Source organism: Leptonychotes weddellii, chromosome 13, assembly GCF_054177405.1.
Source record: "Leptonychotes weddellii isolate Sample4059 chromosome 13, ASM5417740v2, whole genome shotgun sequence".
NCBI lineage: Eukaryota > Metazoa > Chordata > Mammalia > Carnivora > Phocidae > Leptonychotes > Leptonychotes weddellii.
This window is the reverse complement of record NC_138381.1, coordinates 42102209-42128060: the sequence shown is the minus strand read 5'-3', so window position 1 is coordinate 42128060 and position 25852 is coordinate 42102209. Positions and strand designations below refer to the sequence as shown.

Sequence of the window (25852 nt, the reverse complement as noted above, 5' to 3'; positions counted from 1 at the left end):
TATGGTAAATGCTGAAAGATTTATGAGTAACAAAGAGAAGACAAACAAGACTGAAAGCCAGATATAACCTTAGCAAGTTATCCATAAAGCAACTCTACCTTACATTAGGTGTTTTTTAACTATGTTCTTGGCAAACGTGCACTCCTATTTCTGTTGCTTTCTTAACATCCAAGTGGAAAATAAGACCTTCTCAAGTAGGTTGTAAAACCTCTTTTTTGCTTTTCAAAACAATCTATCATTCAAGACGAGAAGAAACTGTAAAAGCTTTTCACTCTGCAAAAGAGCAAGATTTTTCAGAAATGCAGCCGAGTAAAGACTATCGAGTGGAACTGGTGGGCATAGTGATCCTAGTAGGATAATAGGTTCAATTAGAATATTATTAGGATATTCTAATAAAATCCGATTAGAATGTGATCAAATAAGTTTTTACATTCTTCAAAGCTCAAGTTCACTAGCAAGCTAAATTATTAACATAAAAGTAGAAACTGGCAAGCAGTATGTAAACAAATTCCACGTCTGCTTTCTTTAAGGTAACAAGATTTTACTAGATTATCAACCTCTTGCTTATCCACAGGAAACAGATGAGGATCATTCCTTTCCTGCATCTAGAAACTGATGACAACACCATCTCACTATCAATGCCAGATGGCAACCATCTAACTCTGAGAAAACAAGCAAACACCATTCCTGGATCTCTGCCCACGGCAACAAAGCTTCGCAATACAAGTTGAAAATCGCATGATTTTGCATCCTCATTTATATGAGTCTGTAACCCAACATGTTTCCAGCGTAAGAAAGGGTCTGATAATTGTGGGTCTGATTTAAATTTAAAGGTGAATGCGTAGAAAAAACATAGACAGATAAGCTCAACTCACCATCAGACAGATAGAAAAATGATTTTTAAAATTTTAAAACAGAACAAAACAAAAACCTCAATGGTGATTCTAGCTTTCCTTTTAAAAAACTGTAAGGCACCTAAAGACACACCAAAGTTTTAAAATATTTCTCTTAAGTGAAAGCAATTGTTATTTATTAAATTTGCTCAGCTTTCTAGGTAAAAATCTCTATTTCACATTTATCTTTTAGGCTTATATCCTGTTGTTGCACTGAAAAATATTTTCAAACACATCATCTCATTGGTATAGTTGGGAAAACAGTGAATCAGAATTTGTCATGAATCTAGACTCGAAGAAAATAACTACTGACCCTAAAAATTTAGCAAATGAACTTACTCTTAAATTGCAGATTGTGTCCAGGCATGATATACTATTATACAAATGTACAAAGAATTACAGAGCAATCGACCACTATAAATAGTGTGCAATCCCTGATACCACTCTTAAATCAGGTTCTTGTCTGTGGGCCATGCCTGACTCTACCTATTACATAACTGTTCTCTTAAGCTTGTAAATTTCAACATGTCAAGTGAGCTGAGGGTTAGGATCAAGTTTTTACTCAACCAGGATTCAAGGGAGCTGGAAACCTTCTCTTCTGTCTCTCCGACCCCTATTATTTGGTCTTGGGGGAAAAGAAAGTGAAAATCACAGATGATGTGTCTTTGTAACTGAAATACATGAAAACAGAGTACAGGATTCAGAAGGCTTAGGCTGGGGGATGGAATAGACGGAGCAGAGTAAAAAGTTTGAGCAGGGAATGCTACTTTTAGAAAAATAAATAAAGGTTTCATGAAAGGCTGATTTCTATTTTAAAATCTACATGGTAAAAAAAAACTCATTTGCTAGTACTATAAGCGGATGTGTGCTTCCAGGGACACACAAAGCACTCAGTGACAAAACTCCCAGTGGGGTTGGTCCCGGCTCCAAGGGTATCAGTCTCCCAAGACTTTTGTGGTGGTGATGGTGGTGTGGCCAATATTCTCTGAGGTCTACCTAAGTCTTCGAAAGCTGCCCGTCCCCATGAACTTCAGCTTTCTGGCAGTCACCACGCAGACTATGTTTAGATGGCTAATATAGATTTGAACACTTTCAAGTTCTTTTTCTTCACATGGAAGAAACCATGGAGGATTCTTCCAGAGCTGGTTTCTGAATCAACTCGAACTCTCTTTTTCCCCTCGGCACTGACTAAGTGCTACTTACAAGAATGTCTTTCTATGTAATGGCAGGTTTTCTGCATTTCGATGTGAAGTACTTAACATGTCCATGTTACATTTTAATTTTTGGAATCACTTCACACTAGGTGACTCTCAGAGAACTGTAGCTCTTACAGCCGGGGGAGGGGGGAGGGGAGAAAGAAACTTTGCTGGAAACCAGCTCCGAGGCCTCCAAGTCTATTTAAAGATGCAAATGTGTGTGCATAGTTAGTGCAGATGTTTTTCTACAGCAACTGTACTTGCTGAGTTTCACCATTTCCATAAAGCACATTAAAACAAGTGTGTGAACACTCCAAGATGAAAGTCTCCAACACTCCTGAGACTTTCAGTGGAAAGTAGAGCCGCCTGACTTTTCTCCAAGCAGACAGGAATGCCCATGATTCAGCAGCCTGAGTAAATAAAAGAGGTCCTTATTTCCTAATTTTGCTGGCTGGCCATCCTGCAGCAGCCTCTGTGCTCCTGCCAAAGGGGATGCAGGACTGGAACTACACCCAGCCGCTGAAGGCCTGTCTTTGTTAGCCAGCCAGGCTTTCCCGACCATCTTCTGGCAACAAAACTGCCATATCCTGCAAGGAAGACCTCCATCTCAGGCTTGATGGTTCTCCAGTCTGCCGAAAAGGACGAAACAACAGATTTGGCCGGGTCTGTGTCGGAGGACGACAGCTGGAAACTCAGCGGCAGAGCAACACCTGTTCGGTCATATTTATGGGGGAAAGTGCTCACTAACGGAGAAGTGAAGTCACGCTAGAAGGTAGTCCACAGGAAAAAAAAAGGCACCGGAGCACAAAGTACCTCTGTGATTTAAAGCCATTGGCCCCTTCTGCGCCAAGCTGAGGAGGAGAGCAGAGACTGGATGTGGATGTGATTATATCCTGGCTACTGGGGACGAATGGATGAGCAACCCCCAGAAGGGGCCATCAGTTGCCAATCAGGGACCCGACCTGCCAGCAGAGAAAAGCTGAGGGTCCTGGCCACTCTGGCTTTCGAGTCTAACTGAAGCAGCCAATAAAATAATAATAATAATAATAATAATAATAATAATAATAATAATATCAAAGAAGTAGGAAGAGAGGATATGCAGAAAGGTTTGAGGTGATACCAAGTCTTATTTTGTACCATTAAGCGCGTCTCAGCGTTAGGATACGTGTCTGTTGAGGGCAGGCAGCACGCCTTTCAGAATTTGACTCTGGGGGCGCCTGGGTGGCTCAGTCGTTAAGCGTCTGCCTTGGGCTCAGGTCATGATCTCAGGGTCCTGGGATCGAGCCCCGCATCGGGCTCCCTGCTCGGCGGGAAGCCTGCTTCTCCCTCTCCCACTCCCCCTGCTTGTGTTCCCTCTCTCACTGTCTCTCTCTCTGTCAAATAAATAAATAAAATCTTCAAAAAAAAAAAAAAGGGGGCGCCTGGGTGGCTCAGTCGTTAAGCGTCTGCCTTCGGCTCAGGTCATAGTCCCAGGGTCCTGGGATTGAGCCTCACATCAGGCTCCCTGCTCAGCGGGAAGCCTGCTTCTCTCCCACTTATCCTACTTGTGTTCTCTCTCTGGCTGTCTCTCTCTGTCAAATAAATAAATAAAATCTTTAAAAAAAAAAAAAAAGAATTTGACTCTGTAACAATATGGGCCATCTGAAATTATTAAGAAGAAAGTAAAATAAGATGGAGGGAATCGCTGTAGATGTCAAAGAAATTATCCAAAGCCCCGAAGTTATGGAAACTTCTGACATTTTTCCTTCTTCACAGGGCTGGGCCCTCAAGAAGCTGGCTTACTGATATCCTTTTGCTACCTGAGCTCATTCACTGTAACGGCAGAGTACTCTCTAAATTGCCCTTCGGGGACTCAGTATCATGTGTGTGCAAGTGCCACACAGCAAGGTTCCTTAACAGGGACAGGATTTACACCAATGGTTACTTTTCAAGTGAAGAAAAGCACAAATACTGACAGGTCTGGTTCCTCTGTTTTCAGGAGCGCAATGACTCAGAATGAGAACGAAAAGTCAAGAGTCTGGAGTTTTATTTCTAGCTTCATAACTGACTTAGAGAGAGACCTCGCCAAGTCATTTAATCTGGCCCTACCTAGGTACTTCATCTGCAATATGAAGATAATAATTCTTGTTCCTTACCCTCTGGGGTGTTCCAGAGATTAGTGAATGTTTCTGGGGCACCTATCATCCCTGGAAGGAAAGCTGCATAAGTAAACAAAAAGATTTACATGTGTGGCATGCATTTATGTTTCCACATGTAAGGTTCTCTGCATATAGTATAAACATATTTTAACATTTTCTTTCCTTTAATGAAACCACTGGAAGATTAGCTTTAAGGATTGGCCCAATGGAAATCTACAGTGCCTTAAGCGTTGTACGTTCAGCCATCAAGAAAATAAAACATAAATAGTTGGTGATATCTAAAAATTAATGGACCATAAATCCATGCTGACTTTGTTCCAAGTATTAAATTATCATACATAAGATATAATCTTGGGTCTTTACAGACAGATAACCTTGGAGCAAGTATTTTGCTATGTAATTCTGAAGCCAAGTATGTAATTTTCAAAGTACCTCTCTTAACACTAGCAATACGGTCATTGCATTGCTTAACTTCAAAATAAGTTCATTTAGAAGATGATCTTTTAAGTGTAGAACAATAGGTTAAAACACAAGACCCAAGTAAATTTCCAGGTTATTTCCTCCATCGGCTTAAAATGGTTATTTCTCTCAGCACGGCCCTATAGGAGCAGTTCTGAACTTTCATATTAAAAAGAGTTCAGAGTCCTTTTTTCATTCATTAATTACCTGAGCCACCTTAAGAGAAACGGAGAATCCCGAGGAGAATATATAGTTGTGCACAAAGACTAAGAGAAGTTAGGTACCAAAGAGAAGAGTGTCTTGTCACATGTGTTTGACAGAGATAGGTTTCGTATTAACCTGGTGCTATCACAGTAACAATTTTACATCACTGTTTGTAAAACCATCTAACCAAATTACACAACACATTTTTAAAGCAACGGTTTTCGATGGCTAAAGGATACGGTCATTCTAAATAAACTATTATGCATTATCACACAATTGCTTCCTTTCATTCTCAATAGAAATGTCAACAGTTTTAGAAAAGCTGCAATTTTAATGATATAACTTTTCATACTTTTTGTAAAAATCAACAGCCCCACGTGAAATTCACGTCTTTGTCATAAAACTTACTTAACTACTTGAAAATGTACACTCTTACTGGGTGTTCAAAAGAGAAATGTAAACTTTAAAATTATTTATAATTCACAGATGCTTTTAAATTCTGTAATACTCCAAATTGTTCTAGAAGGACCAATTAAATGCATTAACAGTTAAGTTATGAGGGAAAAGAGTGGTCACCCATTAATGATAGCAGCTGTGGGGAGCAAGAGTTGGTGGTGCACCTTTTTTACCACAGTATTAAGATGAATTCCAGATATCAGAGCTCACTTTCAACAGCAAAAAAAAAGAGGCTCACTCTTCCCAACAATCCCTTAATGCTTTGGATGCGCCAACATTAGAGATAAGAAGTTGTTATCGCCCCTCCATTGCCCTCCATGGGTCTTTATATCCATACTGTCTCTTTCGCCAGACACATTTCTATTTCGTGTGCAGAGAGAAGTACAAATGTTTTGCTTATTGTTGCTTAAAGTTCACTTGAACAGACGGAGCTCAATGAATTCCATCTTCCGCAGCCAAATTAAACAGAAAACAGTGCATTCTTAAGCAGTTCACACTTAACTCCACCTCTCAAATCAGAGGAAAAAGCTGACGCGCAACCAGTTAAAGAACAGTCATCATCTCCCTCAAGGAAATCGAGACGTGTTTCTGAAGCCAGACGGAAGGAAAAGTGGTTTCCATTTATGTGGGGGGTGAGAACTGCTTGACTTTTTCTATCTTTTGGCTCACTTAAAAACATATATAACTAATGAGAAGCATCGACTCTTGGCATTCAGTAATTGGCAACTGTGTATTACACATCTGTGTACGGTTCAGCGATGGAGAGCATTCTACGTTATTTAACATGTTTCTCTTTCCTTGAATAATGACAGACACCCATCACGGTGAATTTCCCAAGTCTGCTTTCTTTTCATCTCGACTATTTTGGGTTAGAAGGCATGTTGTAGTTACTTTCTCGTCTTGTATTTATATCTGACCTCACCCACAAAGAATTTGAAGCAGTTCATTGCTTATTTTGTTCATTCATTTATTTAACCAGCATTTATTAAGCACCTACTATGTGTTTAGGTCTGATATTAGCTTACACACTCTAGAAATTCCTTTTTTTTTTTTTTTTTTAAGTTTTGGCCTCCTTATCTATACAACACCAGAAAAATGCCAACCTGCCTCACAGTAAATATTATAAGAATCAAACATGACATTGTATAAAGGAGTTTTCTGAATGTTTACAATATAAAAATGTACTAAATTTCTACTACTACTATGAAAGTCAAAGTTACCTTTAGGTTATAACTGGTAAATGTGGAAACAGTACAAAGGAAAACAAACTAACTATAATTTAGCTGAAGCTTTTTTCATATTGAAATTCTAATACTTTCATCTTTTTAAGATTTATTTATTTGAGAGAGAGAGAGCGAGCGAACACGGGGAGGGCAGAGGGGGAGGGCAGAGGGAGAGGGAGAGAGAATCCCAGGCAGACTTCCCACTGAACATGGAGCCCAACGGGGGGCTTGATCCCAGGACCCTGACAATGACCTGAACCAAAACCAAAGCCAGATGCTCAACCAACTGAGCCACCCAGATGCCCCTGAAATTCTAATACTCTTAAGGGTAAATTCTTTAAACAAAAGGGGTACTTTGTTTAAAAACAGAAAATAAAAATACCAAAAAACTCTTCCGAATGCTATTATAGTTATCGTGAAAGTCAATGTGCAGTAGCTATTCCTTAATAGCTGGACACACTGGGAGGTTGTGATTAACTCATCACCAAAGTAAAATCCCCATAATGGGATGGCCTGCATTCAAAATCTTGAAGCCACATTACATGGTTCTGACACTGGCCCTGTATCTCACATTATTTTACTTGTTTAGAAATTTCTTGAGGCAAATTCTATTTTGCTTCAATATCCTTTGCACTAGTGTGAAATATACCTATTAAACATTTAAAAAAATCCACACCTTCTGGAATTCTCAGCAAATTTCTCAGTGCTACCACGCTAATCATTAATAGTTTTATATTAACCACTTCACTGGGGGAGTATAAGGCAAAAGGGATTCTTCCCCTAAGAAACTAAGTTTGAAAATATTTTTATTACTGAATGACGGATCTCAGAAAGTTCACTCCACTGTGTTAGTGGTTTTTTGAAGAACTGCCATAACCCACTAGAATTTTCAAACAAAGCAATCAGATTCTCTTTTCAAGAGGAATCTAGTCTATCAGCATGTTTGGTCATATTAAAATAATCTACTTTACTGAATATTTTTCCAATGTGTAGGCTTTGGTCCAAGGTTAGTAAGCTTTGGGTCACAAGGAATTATAACCGTCCTGAAATGATGTTCACTCAGGCCGAATTTCACCCGTTTATATCCACAGCACAGTAAAGCTGACATGAATTTCCAGCACTTTAAAAAGGCCACACTATATACTTCATTGCAGATAAAGCCACTGGAGAATACAAAAGTGTTGAAAGGCTAAAATTTAATTAATGACCAATTAGCACCCCCTGTGGGTTCATTGTACAGTAAAGTGATAAATATGGTGTGCTAATATAGAAAAAACTGTTATAAAGTTTAGGGGAAAATATTCCTACAATTATCTGTTATCCATGTCTATTTGACATATTATAATATAATGGACCTCAGTGTTCTTGATTGTGATGTTCACGTGTCTAAAATACGATAAGGACCCCTCAGGTCTGGGACAAGTTATCATTTTTTTATTTCAAGGCACAGACCTTGACTCATGCCACATTTTCAGGCTGGGGTATAAAACCCAGTGCTCTCAGATAGCTAGTGAGTGCACCTAGCCCACCACCCGGCACCTGCAACTCCAAGTAGTTTGTGTGGTCTACCCCTTGGTCAGTGCTGATGCATTTCATGGGGAAGTTACATATGGCATTGATATTAACAGATTGGGTGATGCTGGACTGTCTTGAGACTTTGTGCATAGGAAGAGATCTACAGGAGGAGAAAATCACCAATCTGCCCTCACAGGATAGAGTTTTATGGTGTTTAACAGAATCATTAACTTTTACATTAACACTTCTAAAATTGAAAAATGAGGTCAGATCCCAAGTAACCCATGTGATATAAGGAGTCCTTTATTTCAAGTGAGATAATGTTTGGTAAATTGTATAGGACAAAACTATTTTCTTAAAATAACTCTAACTAGGGTATGATAAAATATTTCTACACAGATCATATGGTATCAAATGCCCTTAGTGACATAGTTTTTTTTTCTTCCATTTACGTAATTAGGCAAAATTTGTAAGAGGCAAACCTGAAAATAAGACTGATCATCAATGTGATGGATTTTCCAGGTACCTTATTCTCCCTTTATTTTCTATTTCTCACTTTTGGTTCAGTTTACTCTTCCCTAGAAACTCTACCTGAGAATAAGTATAAAAATAAAATCGAAACCACTTCATCCTATCAGATTTTTTTCTTGTTAACAGTCCTGATAAGTTATTTATGGGCGCAAAACTCAATCAAAACTGTGCTATTGTGTGTGTGTGTGTGTGTGTTTATGCAGAGTTGACTAAAATGTTCAGAATAGACTACTGATTTTTGCTAAAGTAATTTTTGAAATATTTTTGCTATTTATCATTACAAAAGTGTTAATCATAATAATTTGCCATTTAACATGAGTCAATGCAAAATCATGTCTTACTGAAAACACTTCACTAAGGGACAGCTTTATGCTGCTTTTTTATGATTAACATATATTATATATAATTATAATATTTTTATTAAATTCTATATTTTATATGTTTGATTATATATTTGCATTATATATATATATATATATATATAAACTGAGATGAAGTGTCTTGCCAAATACTCCAAAACCAGTGACAAAGTCATGCCTCAAAAACCCCATGATAATTCCTTATAATACTACTTCATTTTGTCTACGTCCATGGTAATTTTAACACAGCAAAACAATGTATAACAATCCAAGGCAGTGTGGCCATAGTAACAAGACAAGTAATAAAGGTGGCTGGAGTCAGGGGGACCAATGGGAGACCCCCACATGCACCTGTTTCACAATGACATGTAGACATCTATCCCTCCGGCACCCAACATCTAGGACACAAGCAGTGTATAAAATTCCACTGAAAACTTAATGTGTTAATATGATTTAAACAAGAGTAAATTAAGAAATTTGAGTGAGGTAATAAGGAATTTGATATGTACCTGCTTAGTCCTCTTGTGAAATGCACTAATTCTGAATCATAATTTTCATGGAGAAATTTATGACACTGTTTTTGCCTTTGAAGAGGGCAATATGGAGAGCAACACACATCTGTATGTGTCCAAGGCTTATTGGTATGACCCTTGCAAAAGCATGTTTCGAATACTCAGAGACTTTAAAACCTACTAGCACAGTTCTGGGATGCTGACTGACTCAATGCTGTCTGTTAGAAAGGGCTGGTTTCTGAATCTTTAGCAAGACTCCTCCCACATCTGAGCTCTGCTCTTTTCTCTAAAGATGAACCGATGAGGGATCAAAGGAAAGAAAATAAGTGAATTTGATTGAAGCCTACACAGAGTAAAGAAAGTAAGGGCTGTCATTCCTAACTTTTCATATATATGAAGTATAGGATTGAAGATCTGTGCGAAGTCTTAACCTTCAGGAAAAAAAAAAGTATGAATTTTACCAATGAGCATACAGGTCAATGAGGGTGAGGAACATGTTATAATCTCGCACTAACGATAGCAGGTGGTAGGAGAACTAAAACCTGAACATGAGCCCCATGCCAAGGCAAGTAGCTTGGTCTGTGAGTGAGACAGTTCTCCAAGTATACCCTTCCCTAACCCTCCCTGCTAGAACAACAGCCTCTAATGCCACCAAGTCATCTAGTTTTTAACAGGTAAATGAATAAACTTAAAATTGCTCATTTTCTTTTATTAAAGACTTCATTGTTTTTTCCATTACAAAACTAATTCATAGTAATTGACACATTTGTATAGATATATACAGAAGAAAACAAAACCACCTAACACTGCTATGAATCCATGACCTTCTGTTGACAGGTCATGGCAGCCTATTTCCTAATTTAATTTCACTTCTGGCTACTGGCTAGAAAACCTTACACACACACACACACACACACACACACACACACACTCCTCCTGTTTTCCTTAACAGTGGGTCTCCCTCCTTGTCTCTTCTTTTTATCCCCTCCTCTGAGCGGGGGTGGGGGGTGGGGTGTGTGTGTGGCTCGGTCAGATCAGGTATTGGCAAATAAGAGCAGAAGAAACATTTCCATCAAACTAGAGCTGTGGTCAGCTTACCCCTCCTCATGCTCTGTTCCTTGAGACACATTCCCTACCATTCATCCCAAAGAGGGATACAACAAAGGCTCCTTCTCACCTTCTCCTAACCTGTCCTTCCACAGTTTTTATTGCAGGTCCCATCACTCTGCACAAGGCTGATCCTCTGCTTCAACCAGATGACCCAGGGCAGTGTTTCTTAGTATCACCCATCATCCCCTGCTCCCCAGTCACCCAAACTGTCTGCTGAAAATGCAGACTCCTAGGTTCTACCCCCTCCACCCCAGTGCCTACCAACCCTGAACTCCTGGGGATGGGGCCCAGAAATCCCCATTTTTAGCAAGCTTCAGGGTGCTTCCCTTGCACTCCCATGTCTGAAAACCACTGTAGAATCTTTTATTTCCCCTAAATCATTTAAGTCCTCTGCTTAAAAGTTTGCCACACTCAGCCATGCCTTTTCCATATTTGCTGCTCCGCACAAGAACAATGCTGATGGTGGGCTTTCTCTCCCTTAGTCAAAGACCACATGGAATCCCAGCTCTTCCAAGCAGCAGCTTTAACAAAAAGAAAACATTATTATCTCCGTTGCCTTCGCATCCCTTAACAGTTGCCCCTCCCACTTTCAGCAGGACTCCCAGCTTCAAATCTTTTCAGTGTGATGTCCAATTAGCTCCCATAAGTTACTTCCTCTCTGTAGAAGTGTTGTTGGCAACAGCTTGTGTATTTCTAGAAAAAAAAACAGTAACCGTTTTGAAGTTATGAAGTTCCAAGTACATAAAAGCTGGGTGTTACAATAATTCTGATACAGAGTTGTGAGTAAACAGCTTGTTTCAAATGTGCACCTGGCAAAGTCTATGTCTTAAACTTTTGTTGATAATTCCTTTCAAGCTGCATTAGCTTGATGAGATATATCAACAGGCAATAAAATGCAGCTCACCCCGTGAACCACTTCACCCGCAGAAGATTGTCATAACTAAATACAAAGCAAACGAATATGTGAAGCAGGAAGAGGGGAAAGGGGAAAGGAGCTTCCGATAATCAGCAATACTTTCTTTTCCACTCAGGAAGGCATTGCTAGAACTGCTGATTAAATGCCTTAAATTTGGACTTCTCTAGAAACTGTAGGTATCTTGTTTTTTGAACTGGCTCCTCTCAGTCTCCCACAACTTCCTGGGTTCTACACGAAAGTGTGGTATGCCATAAGTAAATTAAGCCTTCTGCTGTCAGGGCTGGAAATAGGAGGGGAGTAGAAAAGTGGCTTGCTCTCAAATGATTTTTATTGGCTTCATTTACATCCTGTTTAAGGTCTTCGGAGTAGCTCAAGGTGTCTTATCTCTGGCTACCAGCGGGTATTTTGCAGTCAAAGCAGTTAACATATTTTCTTTCTCCCTCTCCTCCTATCCCTTTCCTTCAAGCTCTCGCTCTCTTTTTTTTTCAAGCCATGTTATCTTATCACACACATCTCTTCAGGCTGAGGAGAACCCATACTTATCAGAAGCGGTGCACTCTATTGTCATTCGGGGCTCTTGGAGACAAATGAAAGTTTAAGTCAAAAGAAAATCAGTTAACCTCTTCCACACTCAGTTTAGAAATACTCAGGACTGTCGCACTTTTATTAGGGCTAAATGGTATGAGAAGTTTTCCCCTGTGATTCACGTGCACACAGGACATCTACCCCTATAGATTAAGAAGTCTAGGTACAAAGTTGCTGCTACCCTATTGCCTTATGATCCTAAATAATGTGGCTTACAAACATGCCTTTACAGGAGCCCTCATGTTGGGGTGACTATCCCCACACTATAGGTCATTTATGCACAATATCACAGAAGGAGGAAGCTTTAATACATACCAGGAAAAAAAAAGCAGAAACAAAAACACGGTGGGAAGCAAGTGGGGAACAGTAGAGAAGATTAGAGACTTCTCTCCAGATGCACCTGAATCCTAAACCGCGAAGTCAGCATAAACACTAGATGGCTATTAATAACATGCAGAATACATCTTCTCTAATAGCAACACATACCTTATTCAAATCTATTAAAGAATCAGACAGTCTATGGGGGAGCCCCAGCATTGAGGGGCTTAGAAACTATAACAACAGCCTGCATCCTGGCTCCACACTGGAATTGTCCAAGGGAGCTTTGAAAAATACGGGTCTCTCCCCAGATCAAGTAAATCAGTCTCTCTGAGGGTTGGGGCCCCGGGGAGCGCAGTCAAGGCTGATGACCACAGCCCTAGATTATCACGAGTCGATCTGCAAAACCCCACGAAAGGTGGTCCAAAAGCCAGACTCCACAAAAACAAACCCCTTTATTATTAGGGCTCACCTACTCCGTGACAGGCGAGGTAGCATAGGGACAGATTTTCTGCAGTACTTTGTGTCAAATGCAATGAACCAGATATTTTTTAAAAAGTTACAGCAAGCAATAGTGAATACTGCAATCACTCACCATTATCACATGTGAAAGAGCAATATGTGAACAGTTATTAGGCGTCTCATCTGTGTATTTTATATTCCTTTTAAAAATTCCCATTCCTCTTCTCCTTCGTACCCCAGCACCCCATGGGCTCCTTTATATTAGTGATAACCCCATCCTTTCACCTGCAGTGAAGGTTCTCTTAATTGTCCATTATCTTAGTGTGTCAGCACAAAGGAGCAGGGACGGAATCCTCGTCCAAACGGTTTCACCTCCCTCTCCTGAGAGTGATGCCCTTGTCAAGGCATTAAAGACACGAAAACCTGCCACTTATCAGAATTGTATTTGAATCGAACCACTGTCCTTGAAAACTGTAGGCAGGAGATGGTATCAAACCGCACCACATTGCCAGCTCCAGGTCCGCGGCAGCTGGAACAAACTGAAAAGATACTATACAAACTTTGCCATGCATTCCTCATAATAGAATTACAGGTAAAATGAAAACATGTTCACTGATTTTCTTACGGGTTAAATACAAAGAAATTCATGGGTCAGATTGTTCAGGAATGCAATGTTAACAGCTCCAAGCCCTAGGACACCACTGAACGTAAACTCACCAAGGAACCAAACCATAAAACCCTTAGAATTGCTCCACATCTCCAATTCTTAGCAAACGTAAGTCAAGACTATTAAAACATCACATTTATCTTGTTATAATGAGGGGGAATGCACAACATCTCTAGTGATCTGATGGACAGATTCAAAAATGAAGCATGTTCTGAATAGCATTGAAAAACAAAAAGAATGAAAAACAGGGAAAAAATACTATTTTCAAGTGTTCAGTTCAGCTGGTGTACCTTCCATGTCTCTGCATTTCCTTGCTAATTTTTACACTTCTTTCTTACTCAATTTGAAGCTGCACTGCCTTAGGAAAAAAAAAAAGAATTTATGTGTGCTTTTAACAAGTAAACAAGTGTACAAATTAATTCAGAGAGCAGTAATTTTGAAAATTTTCTATGTTTAATGTGCACTGCAGTTAAACTACTTTTTCTGTACAAATTAATTTACTGCATCAGTGATCGATGTTTATGTTTAGGCAATTTTATTTCTCAGTATGGTAAAATTAGACCTAATAGTTGCAACCTGTTATGTCCAATCTGTCACTGAAATTCAAATTGCCTTTCTCCTATTATTCAAGGAGCAATTTGGAGGAATTAAAGCCATCTAAAAACGGAAGACAAACAATTCTCTGTAAGGACTCAACAGGCTGTGTCGTCAACCAAATCCACACCCCTGTGATCTCTCGTAAGCAGGTTCTTTCGACGTGATTTTCCTGAGGTTCTCGAACTTTCACATCTGCCAAGCCACACAAGAGAAAATTTTAGGATGAACTGAAAATTGTACCCTAAAAATGTTCAGCCTTTTGAGAGAAGTAATCAAAGATGCAGAGATTTTGTTGTTGACTCCAAAATTACAACCCAACCTTCATAGCGAGTATAAGGTGCTACATCCTTTTTTGTTTGATGTTCTTCTTTGCTTTATCTGTGAATATGCTCTTTAGTTTTGTCTTGCAAAATAAGTTTAATCCACAAATTTCTGTCTCACTGTGGAGAAATCAATGATTTAGATGCCTAAGATTTAAAGTTTGCAGTATGGGTGCTAAGATTGGAAGAGTAAGACCTACTTCACAAACAAGTTTTGTTTTGCTTGGTTTTTCTCATTGTCTAGCTACAGGCTTGACCCTATGTAGTGGTTAATGCTTGCTCTATTCTATGAATACAAACAACATATCTAAATGGTGACAGTGGGAGGGGACAAACTGAAGAACTGGTACAAAGCCATCCAGCCCCAACCTATGACAGGTAGAAGGACCTCCCCCCAGCCCCAAGTAAAAGGGGGCATAATCTACTGGGACTATAAATACTCTACACCATCATTTTACACTATGCTTTCGGTAGGTTCTATTTTCTTCAACAAAAGGGCTCCAAACCAATTGTTGCTCTAATCGTCACTTGGTATAAGAGAATTTCTGAAAATATTTCTTTGGTAACATTCGCTGACTGCCATCTTTTTTTTTGTTCCCCAACAGAGTTTTGTTGATTACTGGGAGATTACACATAGATTTAGGAATGCTTCATCATGATGGGATAACTCCAGTTTGCCCCTATGCTTAAGTTTCCACATTATCAGTGGGAACCTGAACATTTCTATCAAACTAACCACCTTTTTTTTTTTTTTTTTTCCATTTTTAGCCTCACAGTGGCCAATGACTACTTTGGATTTGTTCTTACTCTTCTCTCATTTGGCTGAAATAGCCAAATGCAACAATAGCTTGCCTCAGTGTAAGCCTATTTAGTGTCCCATACAGCCTCAGCTTTTAGGCTTCACTAGTCTCTAGGGGATACCAACTTTTATCCCCTTGGGGGTAGGGGCAAAGGAAACAACCTGAGGCAGGTCTTCCATGCCCCTGACAAACTTACACACAGCTTTCCCTCTATATGGAGAGAAGATGACACCATTAAGAGGAGTAATTATTTGTAATTATTTGTTCAGAGTCATTCTACATCAGTAGAAGAGCTGGTATTGAAATAAATGAAATAAAACTAACAAGAATATAATTCTTTTGCTTGTTCTCTCTCTTTTTTTTAACTTTCCCATTATCACTTTTTAAATTCTAAGACAAACGCATTTCCTCAGACGATTGCTTAGATCATCAAGCTGATTAATAATTTCACGTCGAGGCAGGACTGATTAATGTGGATTATTCAACTGATTAATACGGTTACTAGATCACACATCCAAGTGAGCTCTAAGTGTCTTGTTTCCCAAAAAAATTTTTTTTTAATTATTGAAATGGGTTCTAATTAATGTTACTTGGATCTTCTTAAGTTTGGAGAACTTTCTCATATCATGAAATTGAGGTTTTATTTGTCCGGTTTTGTTTTCTCAGTACCAGAGAACAAAGAAAAGAACAAAATGAAAACAGAACATATTGACTGATAGCATTTTAAAACTCAGGCCTATAATGGTAAGAATCAATGGCTCACCTATAGAAATTCACTGGTTTCAAAATGTCAAACTTACAAATGATGTAGATGAAATGAACTACAAGCACCTCATCTTCCACTCTCCACCAGTGCAGAGAGTCCCCACCACAGCCCATGAGAAACTACAAGTCTCCCTCTCTCCCAACAGTGGTGAATAGATGGAATTCTATCCATCCCGCCCCCTAGAGACATCTCCAGGGTACCCCTCCATAGTATTTAGCCTGCCAATGCAGAAGTCCCCCTGCTATCAAAGTGCCCAGGGAAGTTCTAACATGTAAGTGCGTGCATATACACACACACACTCACTCTTCTGTAGTGCCCCACTTACAAAGTTCCTATAAGAGCCGTGTCTGTATAGCTACTCCACCACATTGACGCTGGCATTTCAGGAAGCCCATACCCTCACAGAGACTGACTTCCACAGCTTCTACTCAGCCACCCTCTGGGATAGAAGGAAACTTCTGGCTCTCACAAGAGTTCCCAGCCTCCCATGCATCTTCCTGTTCTAAAAGAAGCCAGAGAAGGCTCTACTCCCAGTGCTCACGAAACACAGGAAAGGACCAGGAGTGCTTGCTCCTACAGTGAATCCTGAAGAAAGGCTAGTCTGGCTTCCTTAAAGACTCAGAATTCAAATTCCCATCTAAATAATGCTTACAACTCACTGTGTGACTCATTGTTCAGTCACAAGCAGCCCATAGCACAAACCAAAGGCGTCTTTATGAGAATTATAGAAGACAATCCAATCCAAGAAGATGAAATTCCAGAAGGTACCCTTCTTATAGAGAAACTACCAAAAAACTGTCCTTTCCACTGGCTGATTAAAGCATGGCTGGATTTCTGTCCCTTCATCCTGTTATTGGGGATTTTGTAAAATTCACAAACTGTATGTTGTGACCCTTTACTACAAACCTCATATGTTAAAAAAAGAGAGAGAGAGAGATGAGCTAGACCAGGAACCTAATCTGCATTTACTGCATTGTTCCATTAGACAATATGTGATGAATTTCAAGTAAACAACTTACGAAATAAACTTTCGGTTGTATTGAAAACTACAAAAAGCAAATAAATCAACGTTGCTCCAGCAAATTTTCATTGATCTCATTGATCTCATTTATGCAAAGTTGTTTAGTCTCAGCATGTCTCTTCTGAAAAGAGAATTTTTTCAATTCCCTTAATTTTATTGTGGGTCATCAATGAGTACTTTTTATAATGCACAATCCCTTGACGATGTATCTTTGAGCTAATGTGCTTTTTATTCTATGCCTCACACAGTCGAGGTGGATGATGGAAGACCTGGGAGAAGTGGCTTATTTGAGGCAACAGTCTCAATTGCTTTGGAAACTCATTCAAGTCTACTCCTTGGTTTGACCCATTCATTCATCAAACAGGCATTTGGCTCTGCACTGGGATACAGAGGTATACAAAATGAGATCACCACCCACTCTTGGTTTTGGATAAATACAGACACAGCTATTTAAAATGTACATATATTTTTAAAAGAGCATATATATTTGTGCATTTGTGCTCATTATGAACAAGATTTTTTAAAAATTATTAAATGAGTTTGTTACTCAAAAGCTACTACACTTCAGGACACCTGGGTAGCTCAGTTGGTTAAGGGTCTGATTCTTGGTTTCAACTCAGGTCATGATCTCAGGGTCCTGGGATCAAGCTCCATGATGGGCTCTACATTCAGCGTGGAGTCTGCTTCAGATTCTTTCTCCCTCTCCTCTCCCCTCTGCTTCTCCTCCTGCTCATGCTCTCTCTCAAATAAATAAATAAAACCTTAAAAAAAAAAAAAAGCTACTACACTTCATGTATATTTTGTGAATATGCATAATATATTAGATTCCTCAGTATGAGTCCGTGGAATGTAACACCACAACCAACTATAAGGGGTGAATTAACTTTCTGAAATAGACAGGATTCATTTGCTATTATAATTTTTTTTTATTTTATCCTATTTTCTTTTAATTCTTCAGCTAATTTGTTGGCTATATTTTATATTGGTGTTATAAGCAAAGATTTATCAAAGCCCCTAAATGAAGCTACTATTGTTAAGACTATAATAAAGTAAAAGTTACTCAGTCCCATCTTCTTTGGAAGCTTCAGTTGTTGCTTGGGGCTGATGCCACATGCCCTGGTCTTCTTGCCACCATTCTCTACCATTTCTTCAAGTAATGTTTTGCTTTCTGGTGCATTTCCCAAGTCTTACTAGCATGTTACCTTAGAGTGAGTTCAACTTGAGCATTGGTTTTCTTTCCCCACATAAGAGAGAAGTCTGTTTGATTATCACTGATGTTTTCTCTCTCCTTTGTCACCTCTCTTGCCCCAAGTCCTGACCATATCCTTTACTATGGCTGTGGTGCCCTTACTTGGTCTGCCATCCCAGGGAAGGGTTTCCATAGTGCTGCTCATTCTGTGGACTCTCCAATTTGACAGTCTCACTAATTTTCAGACTAGTTCTTCTTTCACCTCATTTCCTTTGAAACAGAGATCATTTTGAGGCTGACCCAATGAGCCAGTGAATAAATTTTTAGGTGTGTCCTGGCTACCACACCTCAGTCTTGCTCTTCTGATCCACATTTAAGGGTGAGACTCTGTACCTGGCACAGTAGACAGAAGTCCACCAACACCAAGACACTGAACAGTTCACTGAATGGGACGGGGAAGGCAGACATGTAAAAGTAGGATTGCAACACAGTGGAATGGGGAATGCAATAAAAGCAGGGCTGTGGGATTCCATGGAATAAACACCAACTGTATATTGGGGGATACAGAAATGCCACCCAAGGATGTGTTGTGCTAAACCTTAAAAAATAATCAGGAGTTTTCCAGGTATAGAAAAGGGGACTGAGCATTTCAGGCAAAAAGAACCGTATGTACAAAAGCAAAGATGATGTGATCAGGGAACCGACAATGGTGTCAAATGACTAGATAGAATAACTCAGACTTGGCTGTGTATGAAAATCACCTGCAGATCTTTTTAAAAATATTGATGCTTGTACCCTAGTCCCAGAAATTCTAATTACACTAGTCTGAGGATGAGTTTAAATCAGTGGGTTTTTTTTTTTTTTTAAGTTTCCCAGGGGGATGCTAACAGGCAGCCAGGATCTGGACTAGGACATAAGAGTTTGTGGGAGGAAGTGGCAGAAGACATTGCTACATACAGGGCCAGGATCCAGCTCACGACAGACTTGCTTATCAAGCTAAGGGCTTTGAGTTTATTTTCAGGCACAGAGAACTGTTAAAGAATTTCAATCAGAAGAGAAGGGACTGCATCAGACTGCTCTGGATCGGGAGGGAGTGGATGAAGGCCAGAGGCTATGGCAATGGTCCAGATGAGATGAAAATCTAAAGTAAAGGAATAGCAGGGGTGGTAGAGTGGAGGGGATGCATTCACTTGTCTAGAAAAATTCAGATCCAAAAGAACAGATCATTCATTCACTGATTACACATGATGAGTAAAGAAAAAATCGCTGGAATGTGTATTCCTCCTAATTCCTTGCCACCCATCATACCACTGTCACTACGTAGCTGGTTAGTGCACCTGTGTGCAAGAAGATCATTAGGATGAGATGATAGTTTTGAATGCCATATGTAAGAAACAACTGTACTCCTTTCTAATTAAAGCCAGCTATCTTGAAACAGCACACACACATGCATGCGCCTGTGCGCACACACATACACACACACAGATCTCAAAGGGAGGTCAAAAGAAGACTCCAGTTGGTTAGACTAGAACAAAGCAGTCATCCCTATACAAAGGAGCCTCACATATATGTTCTACTGATGCTAGGTTAGTAACAACACCTTTGAACCTATGTGATATGCCAGTGGAACATTATGTAGGAAGAACACAGGCAAAGACAACCACAACAGAATACGAAGCAAGAACATTTCTATGAGATAACATTCCTTCTTGTTCTCGCTCTCCTGGAAAAGTTTTTGCAAGAATGAATGTATGTCATGATGTTATCAATTATGTAGTGGCAGTTTTAAAATGTAAACCTCTTCATCTGGACTTTTAGGGAAAGATAACCTTTTGGTTTTCTAAACAATTTGAGTTAGTAAAGATTATTTGGAAAGTTATGTTGATATTCACAACAATCCCTTTACCTGTGTACTTTTCTAGCTTTACCTAGATAAAGAACTTTGTATAAACCCTCTACATACTTCCCCCACTTACTTACTCTAATAATTAGTCATTAATAACAAAGTGTAAATATTTGAGGCATTGGCATGTGTCCACAAATTTCCTTCTGTCTTATATAGATAATGTTACAAGTGTGCACTCCTTTAAAATTCAAGTACTGAGCATTATTAGAATCATCTAATACTACTGAGGACCTATTAATGCTTAAACAATTTATTTTAAGAAGGGTTGGCAAATTAGGCCGGCAACCTAAATGTACCTGTTTTTGCGAATAAAATTTTATTGGAACACAGCCATGCTCATTTATTTACATATTAAGCATGAGTTCTTCCATAAAGCAGAGTTGACTACTTATGACAGAAACAGTATGACCCACAGAACCTAAAATATTTACCATCTTGATTTTTACCGTAAGTTTGCAAACCGCTGTATTATAGCATTGTCTTATCATGTATTAACAAACCCCTCCCATATACTAAGAATAAATATTTAAGACATCGTATTTCTTTTTTTAAAATCTCTGCTGTCTTTACTAAAATAAACAAATTCGCCTTTGCCTAAAAATGATCGAAATATCACACTTCGGGGGAGGGTTAACTCTGCTAATGCCTGTTAAGGAATTTCATCCTTCAATCATTTTTCATGTGTCCATTGTCTTTTTAGTTCTGTAATTCATGAATACTTTCTCCTACAAAGCAAGTTTGCTTCTAGAATCTATTGTATATTATTTAGCTGTCTGTGACTGGGTGGCCAAAAATAGTCATTGGTCAACTTTCAGGAAGTATCCAATAGCAGATACCTACATTATCATCAAGAGATTTCTTTGCCAAATCCTACTGTGGAATAGATACGGAGTAAGATAGCTATTTTTTCTTGTTTCCGCCTTCTTTAAAACTGTCACATTTAAATTGGTCAGAATTTGTTCCTTTTATTCCCCTAAGGATGATTGCTATATGCATGAATTTCTGCCTTCTGCAAAGACTGTAACAATCTTTCACCTATTGGCCTTAGAGATTGGTGTCTGTATGGGTGTCAGATTCTTCAGAAACTAGCTGCCAAACGTGTTCTCTTCCAAATAGTGAGCTCTGATCTCATCATTCCCTTTTGTAAGATGTCCTGGCATTCAGGAAACCATGTGAATTTTACAGATCTTACAAACTTTGATTTTGGTTTCCCTCAAACACCATAGTTTCCATGACCTATTCCAATAGCAATTGTTTGGTTACCTTGAAATTTAAGGTGTCTTATGCAGAAATCATGCACTTCCATTTAGTTAAAAATAATTGTGAGGTAAGGGATTCTGAAGTGAAAAATATATTTTTTAAGTATTACATGTGAAAATATAGTCTACGAAATGTTAAATTTTAGACTTGCAAAAATATGCCTATGTTTGATATCATATAAACCAATCAAATAAATGAGTTTTTTTTCCTTCTGCTTGGATCTTCTAGAAGGAGGGTGATATATATAAAATTACTTTGAATATAAGGCTTTAAAGGGACCTGTCTGTTCTCAAAGCTGCAGATTTTAATTCTATACTGCACTTCTGTAGGTGGAAAATGTCGGATTGCTCTGTCCTATTAAGAATAACAATGCTTGATCAAAAAAGAAACAATAACATTCTATGGGACTGGCTTTTTCTTTCTCCCTTTCCACTTCTATTTGCCAAACTGCCCACTCTGCTTTTTATGTAAAACTGCAGATGTCTTCTGATTAATCAAGATTCTAATACATTCCAGATGAATAAACAATTTCGGCATTGCAGCACGTACCACTCTTCTTAAACCCAGGATTTATTAGAGTCGCCTGTTCCAAGATCTCTTAACTTAAAAAAGATGGTCTATTGTTCCTATTTCTACAGCAAGGGCCTAATAAATGCACTGAAACTGTGTCTTTGTCCCTTTGCGATACAATATTCAAAGAGATTTCCAACCCTATAGTGTAACATTATCCAAATCCTTTGAAACCTTGAGTAGTTTGCTCAAACTCAATCATCCATATACAGAAATCATAGACAATCAATACAAATGCATTATGTTAGTGATGACATTAGAGAAACAATGTCCCAGGATCCTTTGCAGTATGCAACTATACCTTCACTATTCACTCTGTATTCCAAAGTGGCAGCCAAAACATAAAGCTCTAATTAAAAAGCACTCTTTGGCGAATAGCTAAATATTTTGCTTTTTAACTTTTCCCTATACAAGGAATACTTTAGGGAAAATTATCTACACACTTGGTATTGATTAGCTCAGGGCTGTGATTTCTCTGATTTCATACTGTTGATATTTCAATGGAAGTTTACCATGTAATTTAACCAATCAAAATATGTTCAAGTACTGATATTTAAAAATTAAATTCTGCTCAACAATCATTATTTTATGTATTTTTACTTGTACCATTTTTAGGCTAGAGGAAAATAGGTCTTTCTCTATGTAATCAAAAGAAAACAGGACAGGGAAGTAATAATAAGGTGTAAAAGCACACATTATCCCAATGTATGTGGCTAATAGCTTTTGTATAGTATTAGCACCCTTCTTACTGCTCCCACTTTACTAATGTTCTTACTAATACTAGACTCCTAAGGGTGGTTCTATAAATAAGACATTTATATAGAAAACCAGGAAAAAATGAAAGGTTATAATATTAACATACCAAACTCATTTTTAATTAAAGAAATAAAAAAGCCCAGTCTTTAGGGGGTTTGGGAAAATAAGGTAGTCAAATGAGACCAATTAACTTCATTAGCTTCTGCAAATACCTAGTTTTCTAACACATTCCTATTTTTCCATCTGCTCCACAGTTAAATGTGTCTACACATTAACATTTTATTTATGATTCAGGTTCTGATTCATAAAAATTATGCACATATTATACAAAGGCCTAATATTTCATGGAAAAATACAGAGGACCACATTGCAACTTATTTACCAGAATTTTTTTTTTTTTCTTGAACAAAGCAATCTGGATCATAATATACCATATATCAGAAAATCTGCTGCACACCTTCCAGTCATTTCCGTTTTTAAGACGAGGTATTTTCCCTGGATGCATCTGAAGAAGACAAATTGCTTCTTTTCTATGTCCCCCCTTTCTTTCTTTCCATCTCATAGCAAATGGCAGAGGAGTTTCTTATTCAGTATCTTATAAAGTTCTCCCCACTTTGGCCTGGCATTCACATTAGCTTCAAACCCCAGAGCACATCCATAGTGTGCTGGAGATGCTTTGTATCTGAGTGTTAAATGCTGTGCAAGTAAGTGCTTCTGCTTCCTACTGGCTTGAACACAGTAGCGCAGAGCTTTCAAAATATGTTGCAAGGATAAACAAAAATCAGCATGGGTAAAAGGGTGTGTGCTGATTCCATTTTAAGTATTTATAAAAGCCTTATCCGTAAGACAAACCAACTTTAACACAGTATTTATGACCATTCAACTGTTCCTGAACCGAGAATAACGGGCACTTTCATAAGTGGGCGCAGGAGTTACTTAATTTCACTTTAACTTCTGTAAGTAACTCTTTATCCCTTGCTGACATGCCATTTTATTATTTTATTATTTATAGCAGGACTTGTTCATAAATCAAATTCATACACCTCTTATGATAACAGAAAAACACAAAAAGTCAGAGAAGAATTTTCCTTTTGAACCTGGTAATTCCAAGAAGCTGTATTTCTACAAATTGCTATGTTGGTTCCTGGCATACGCCCTTTCTGCCTGGGTACCAGTGCCTTGAACATCTGAAGTATAAATTACCACTGCATTTCCATTTCCTAGCGCTGCCAAATTCTTGAGACATTACTGATCTTGAAGGAAGCCTATCATATTCAGGCTACTTTGGGGAAATAATTGGTGTTTAAAAGCATGAGACCCACATTTTTTTGTGACTTATATTAATCTTACCTCTTGTACTAATATTGAGTATATTTACTCTACCCGATCTACTTTTTAAAAGTTAGGGTGCTCCAAGATGTGTATATATTTGGATTTTGACAAATTTTTAGTGAAAAGACACCATATATCATGGGGAAAAGGCATGTTTCTGTTTAGATTCTGTGCTTCAAAAAAAAATGTATTTGCTAATATACAATGGAGATGTCATAAGTCAAAGTTAAACGAGACCCAGCATTTTGGATAATAAAAAGTGTGGTTAATAAAAAATGATCCACATATCATTTGCTCAGATCCTCTAGAGAAATACAGATGTAAGTAGGAAATCAGTATTAAGGGCACCACACGGCAGGGTACGGGCTTCGACTATACCTCCAAAGAGCTCAATAGCAGACGTGTGGGGAAAATATTTTCAAGCACTTTGCACTTCTCTTTGGATAATTTTCACAAATAATATGAACTCAAATCCTTGCCTTGATTATTCGGGTGCTCTGACTGTGTGGTAGTCCAGACACCCATTAACCTTGTATGACACTATCCCAGAGAAAAGGGAAAATCTACAGCTGGAAGCATCCGAAATCAGCTTGTCCAGCACGCTGTTTTTCAGCTCAGAGGAATTAAGTTCTTGCCTCAAGCCCCATAATAGTCATCGATGCTTTTCATTTTGGGTTCTAGGCTCTACATCTACCTCACCAGCCGATATGGACAACTGGAATTATGGAATTGTAAGGGATGTCTGAGACATGTGGCAAAATCAGTGAAGCAATGTAAATGCAACAAAAGTAATGTAAGCACTGGTATGTACTTATTTTGTCTTCAACATGGAAACATGTATATTATCTCACTTAACATATTTTAATCCCATTTTGACAGGGCTAAACAAAATGAATCAGGTAAAAAACAAAACAAAACAAAACAAAAAAGCAACGTTCCTTAGTAATAAAATAGCAATATATTCATCAGCTATCACCCAGGATAGCTGCCCATAATTTTGATTTTTAATCAAATTCTCACTTACCTCTGGCCTAATATCTTTTTTTAAAAAGATTTTATTTATTTATTTGATGGGGGGAGGGTGCACGAGCAGGGGGAGGAGCAGAGGGACAAGCAGGCTCCCTGCTCAGAGGGGGGCCCACGCGGGGCTCATCCCAGGACCCAGATATCATGACCTGAGAAGAAGTCAGACGCTTAACCGACTGAGCCACCCAGGTGCCCCTAACCTAATATCTTTTAAAACTAATTAAGTTTCTTTTTGGCAGATGCAAGCGGAGTTCCAGTTGTGGTTGATTTACAGGTTTTTTTTTCTCCCTGATAACTTACATTCAGATCAAGGTACCCTCTATAAACTCAATCTGAATGAATATGGAGTAACAAAGGATGTAGGTTCTAGTTTCCTTACACCCTCAAGCAGTGGATGGGAGCTTGGAACTCTCATAGACACCAAAGAAAGAAAGAAGAAAATAAGAAATAGGAGATGGACCTGTGATATATATTAGTAGCCCACTGTAAAAACGGACTTTTCTCTGAATCTTAATTGATACCCGCTGTTCTCTGCTGGGGTTTTTGTAGCTTGTTTGATTACAGACCTTTCTCCCTCGATTTCTTCCCCACCCCACCTTCCCTTTCATATGTAGACCCTTGGATTATATAATGGAGTGGTGCCACCCCTAAGAAAGAGGTTGAAAGAAATGAAATAGCACAGTGAAAGCCCCCAGTAAATGTTATGCAAATTTATTATGAATTACACCATAAGTACAAATTTACTACATTGTGGCAAGCTTATAA

General features: G+C 38.6%; 1 protein-coding gene and 1 long non-coding RNA gene across 8 annotated transcripts in view; one reads left to right on the top strand and one right to left on the bottom strand.

Moving 5' to 3' along the window:
• Positions 1–25852, bottom strand: part of ZNF521 (zinc finger protein 521) — a 273304-nt gene that overhangs the window by 159677 nt on the left and 87775 nt on the right. The gene's annotated exons all lie outside the window — the stretch shown is intronic.
• Positions 5873–15585, top strand: LOC145716769 (uncharacterized). The gene is made up of 3 exons (XR_014139652.1): positions 5873–5978; positions 8545–8606; positions 14176–15585. It is a non-coding gene; the product is annotated as an uncharacterized LOC145716769 (long non-coding RNA).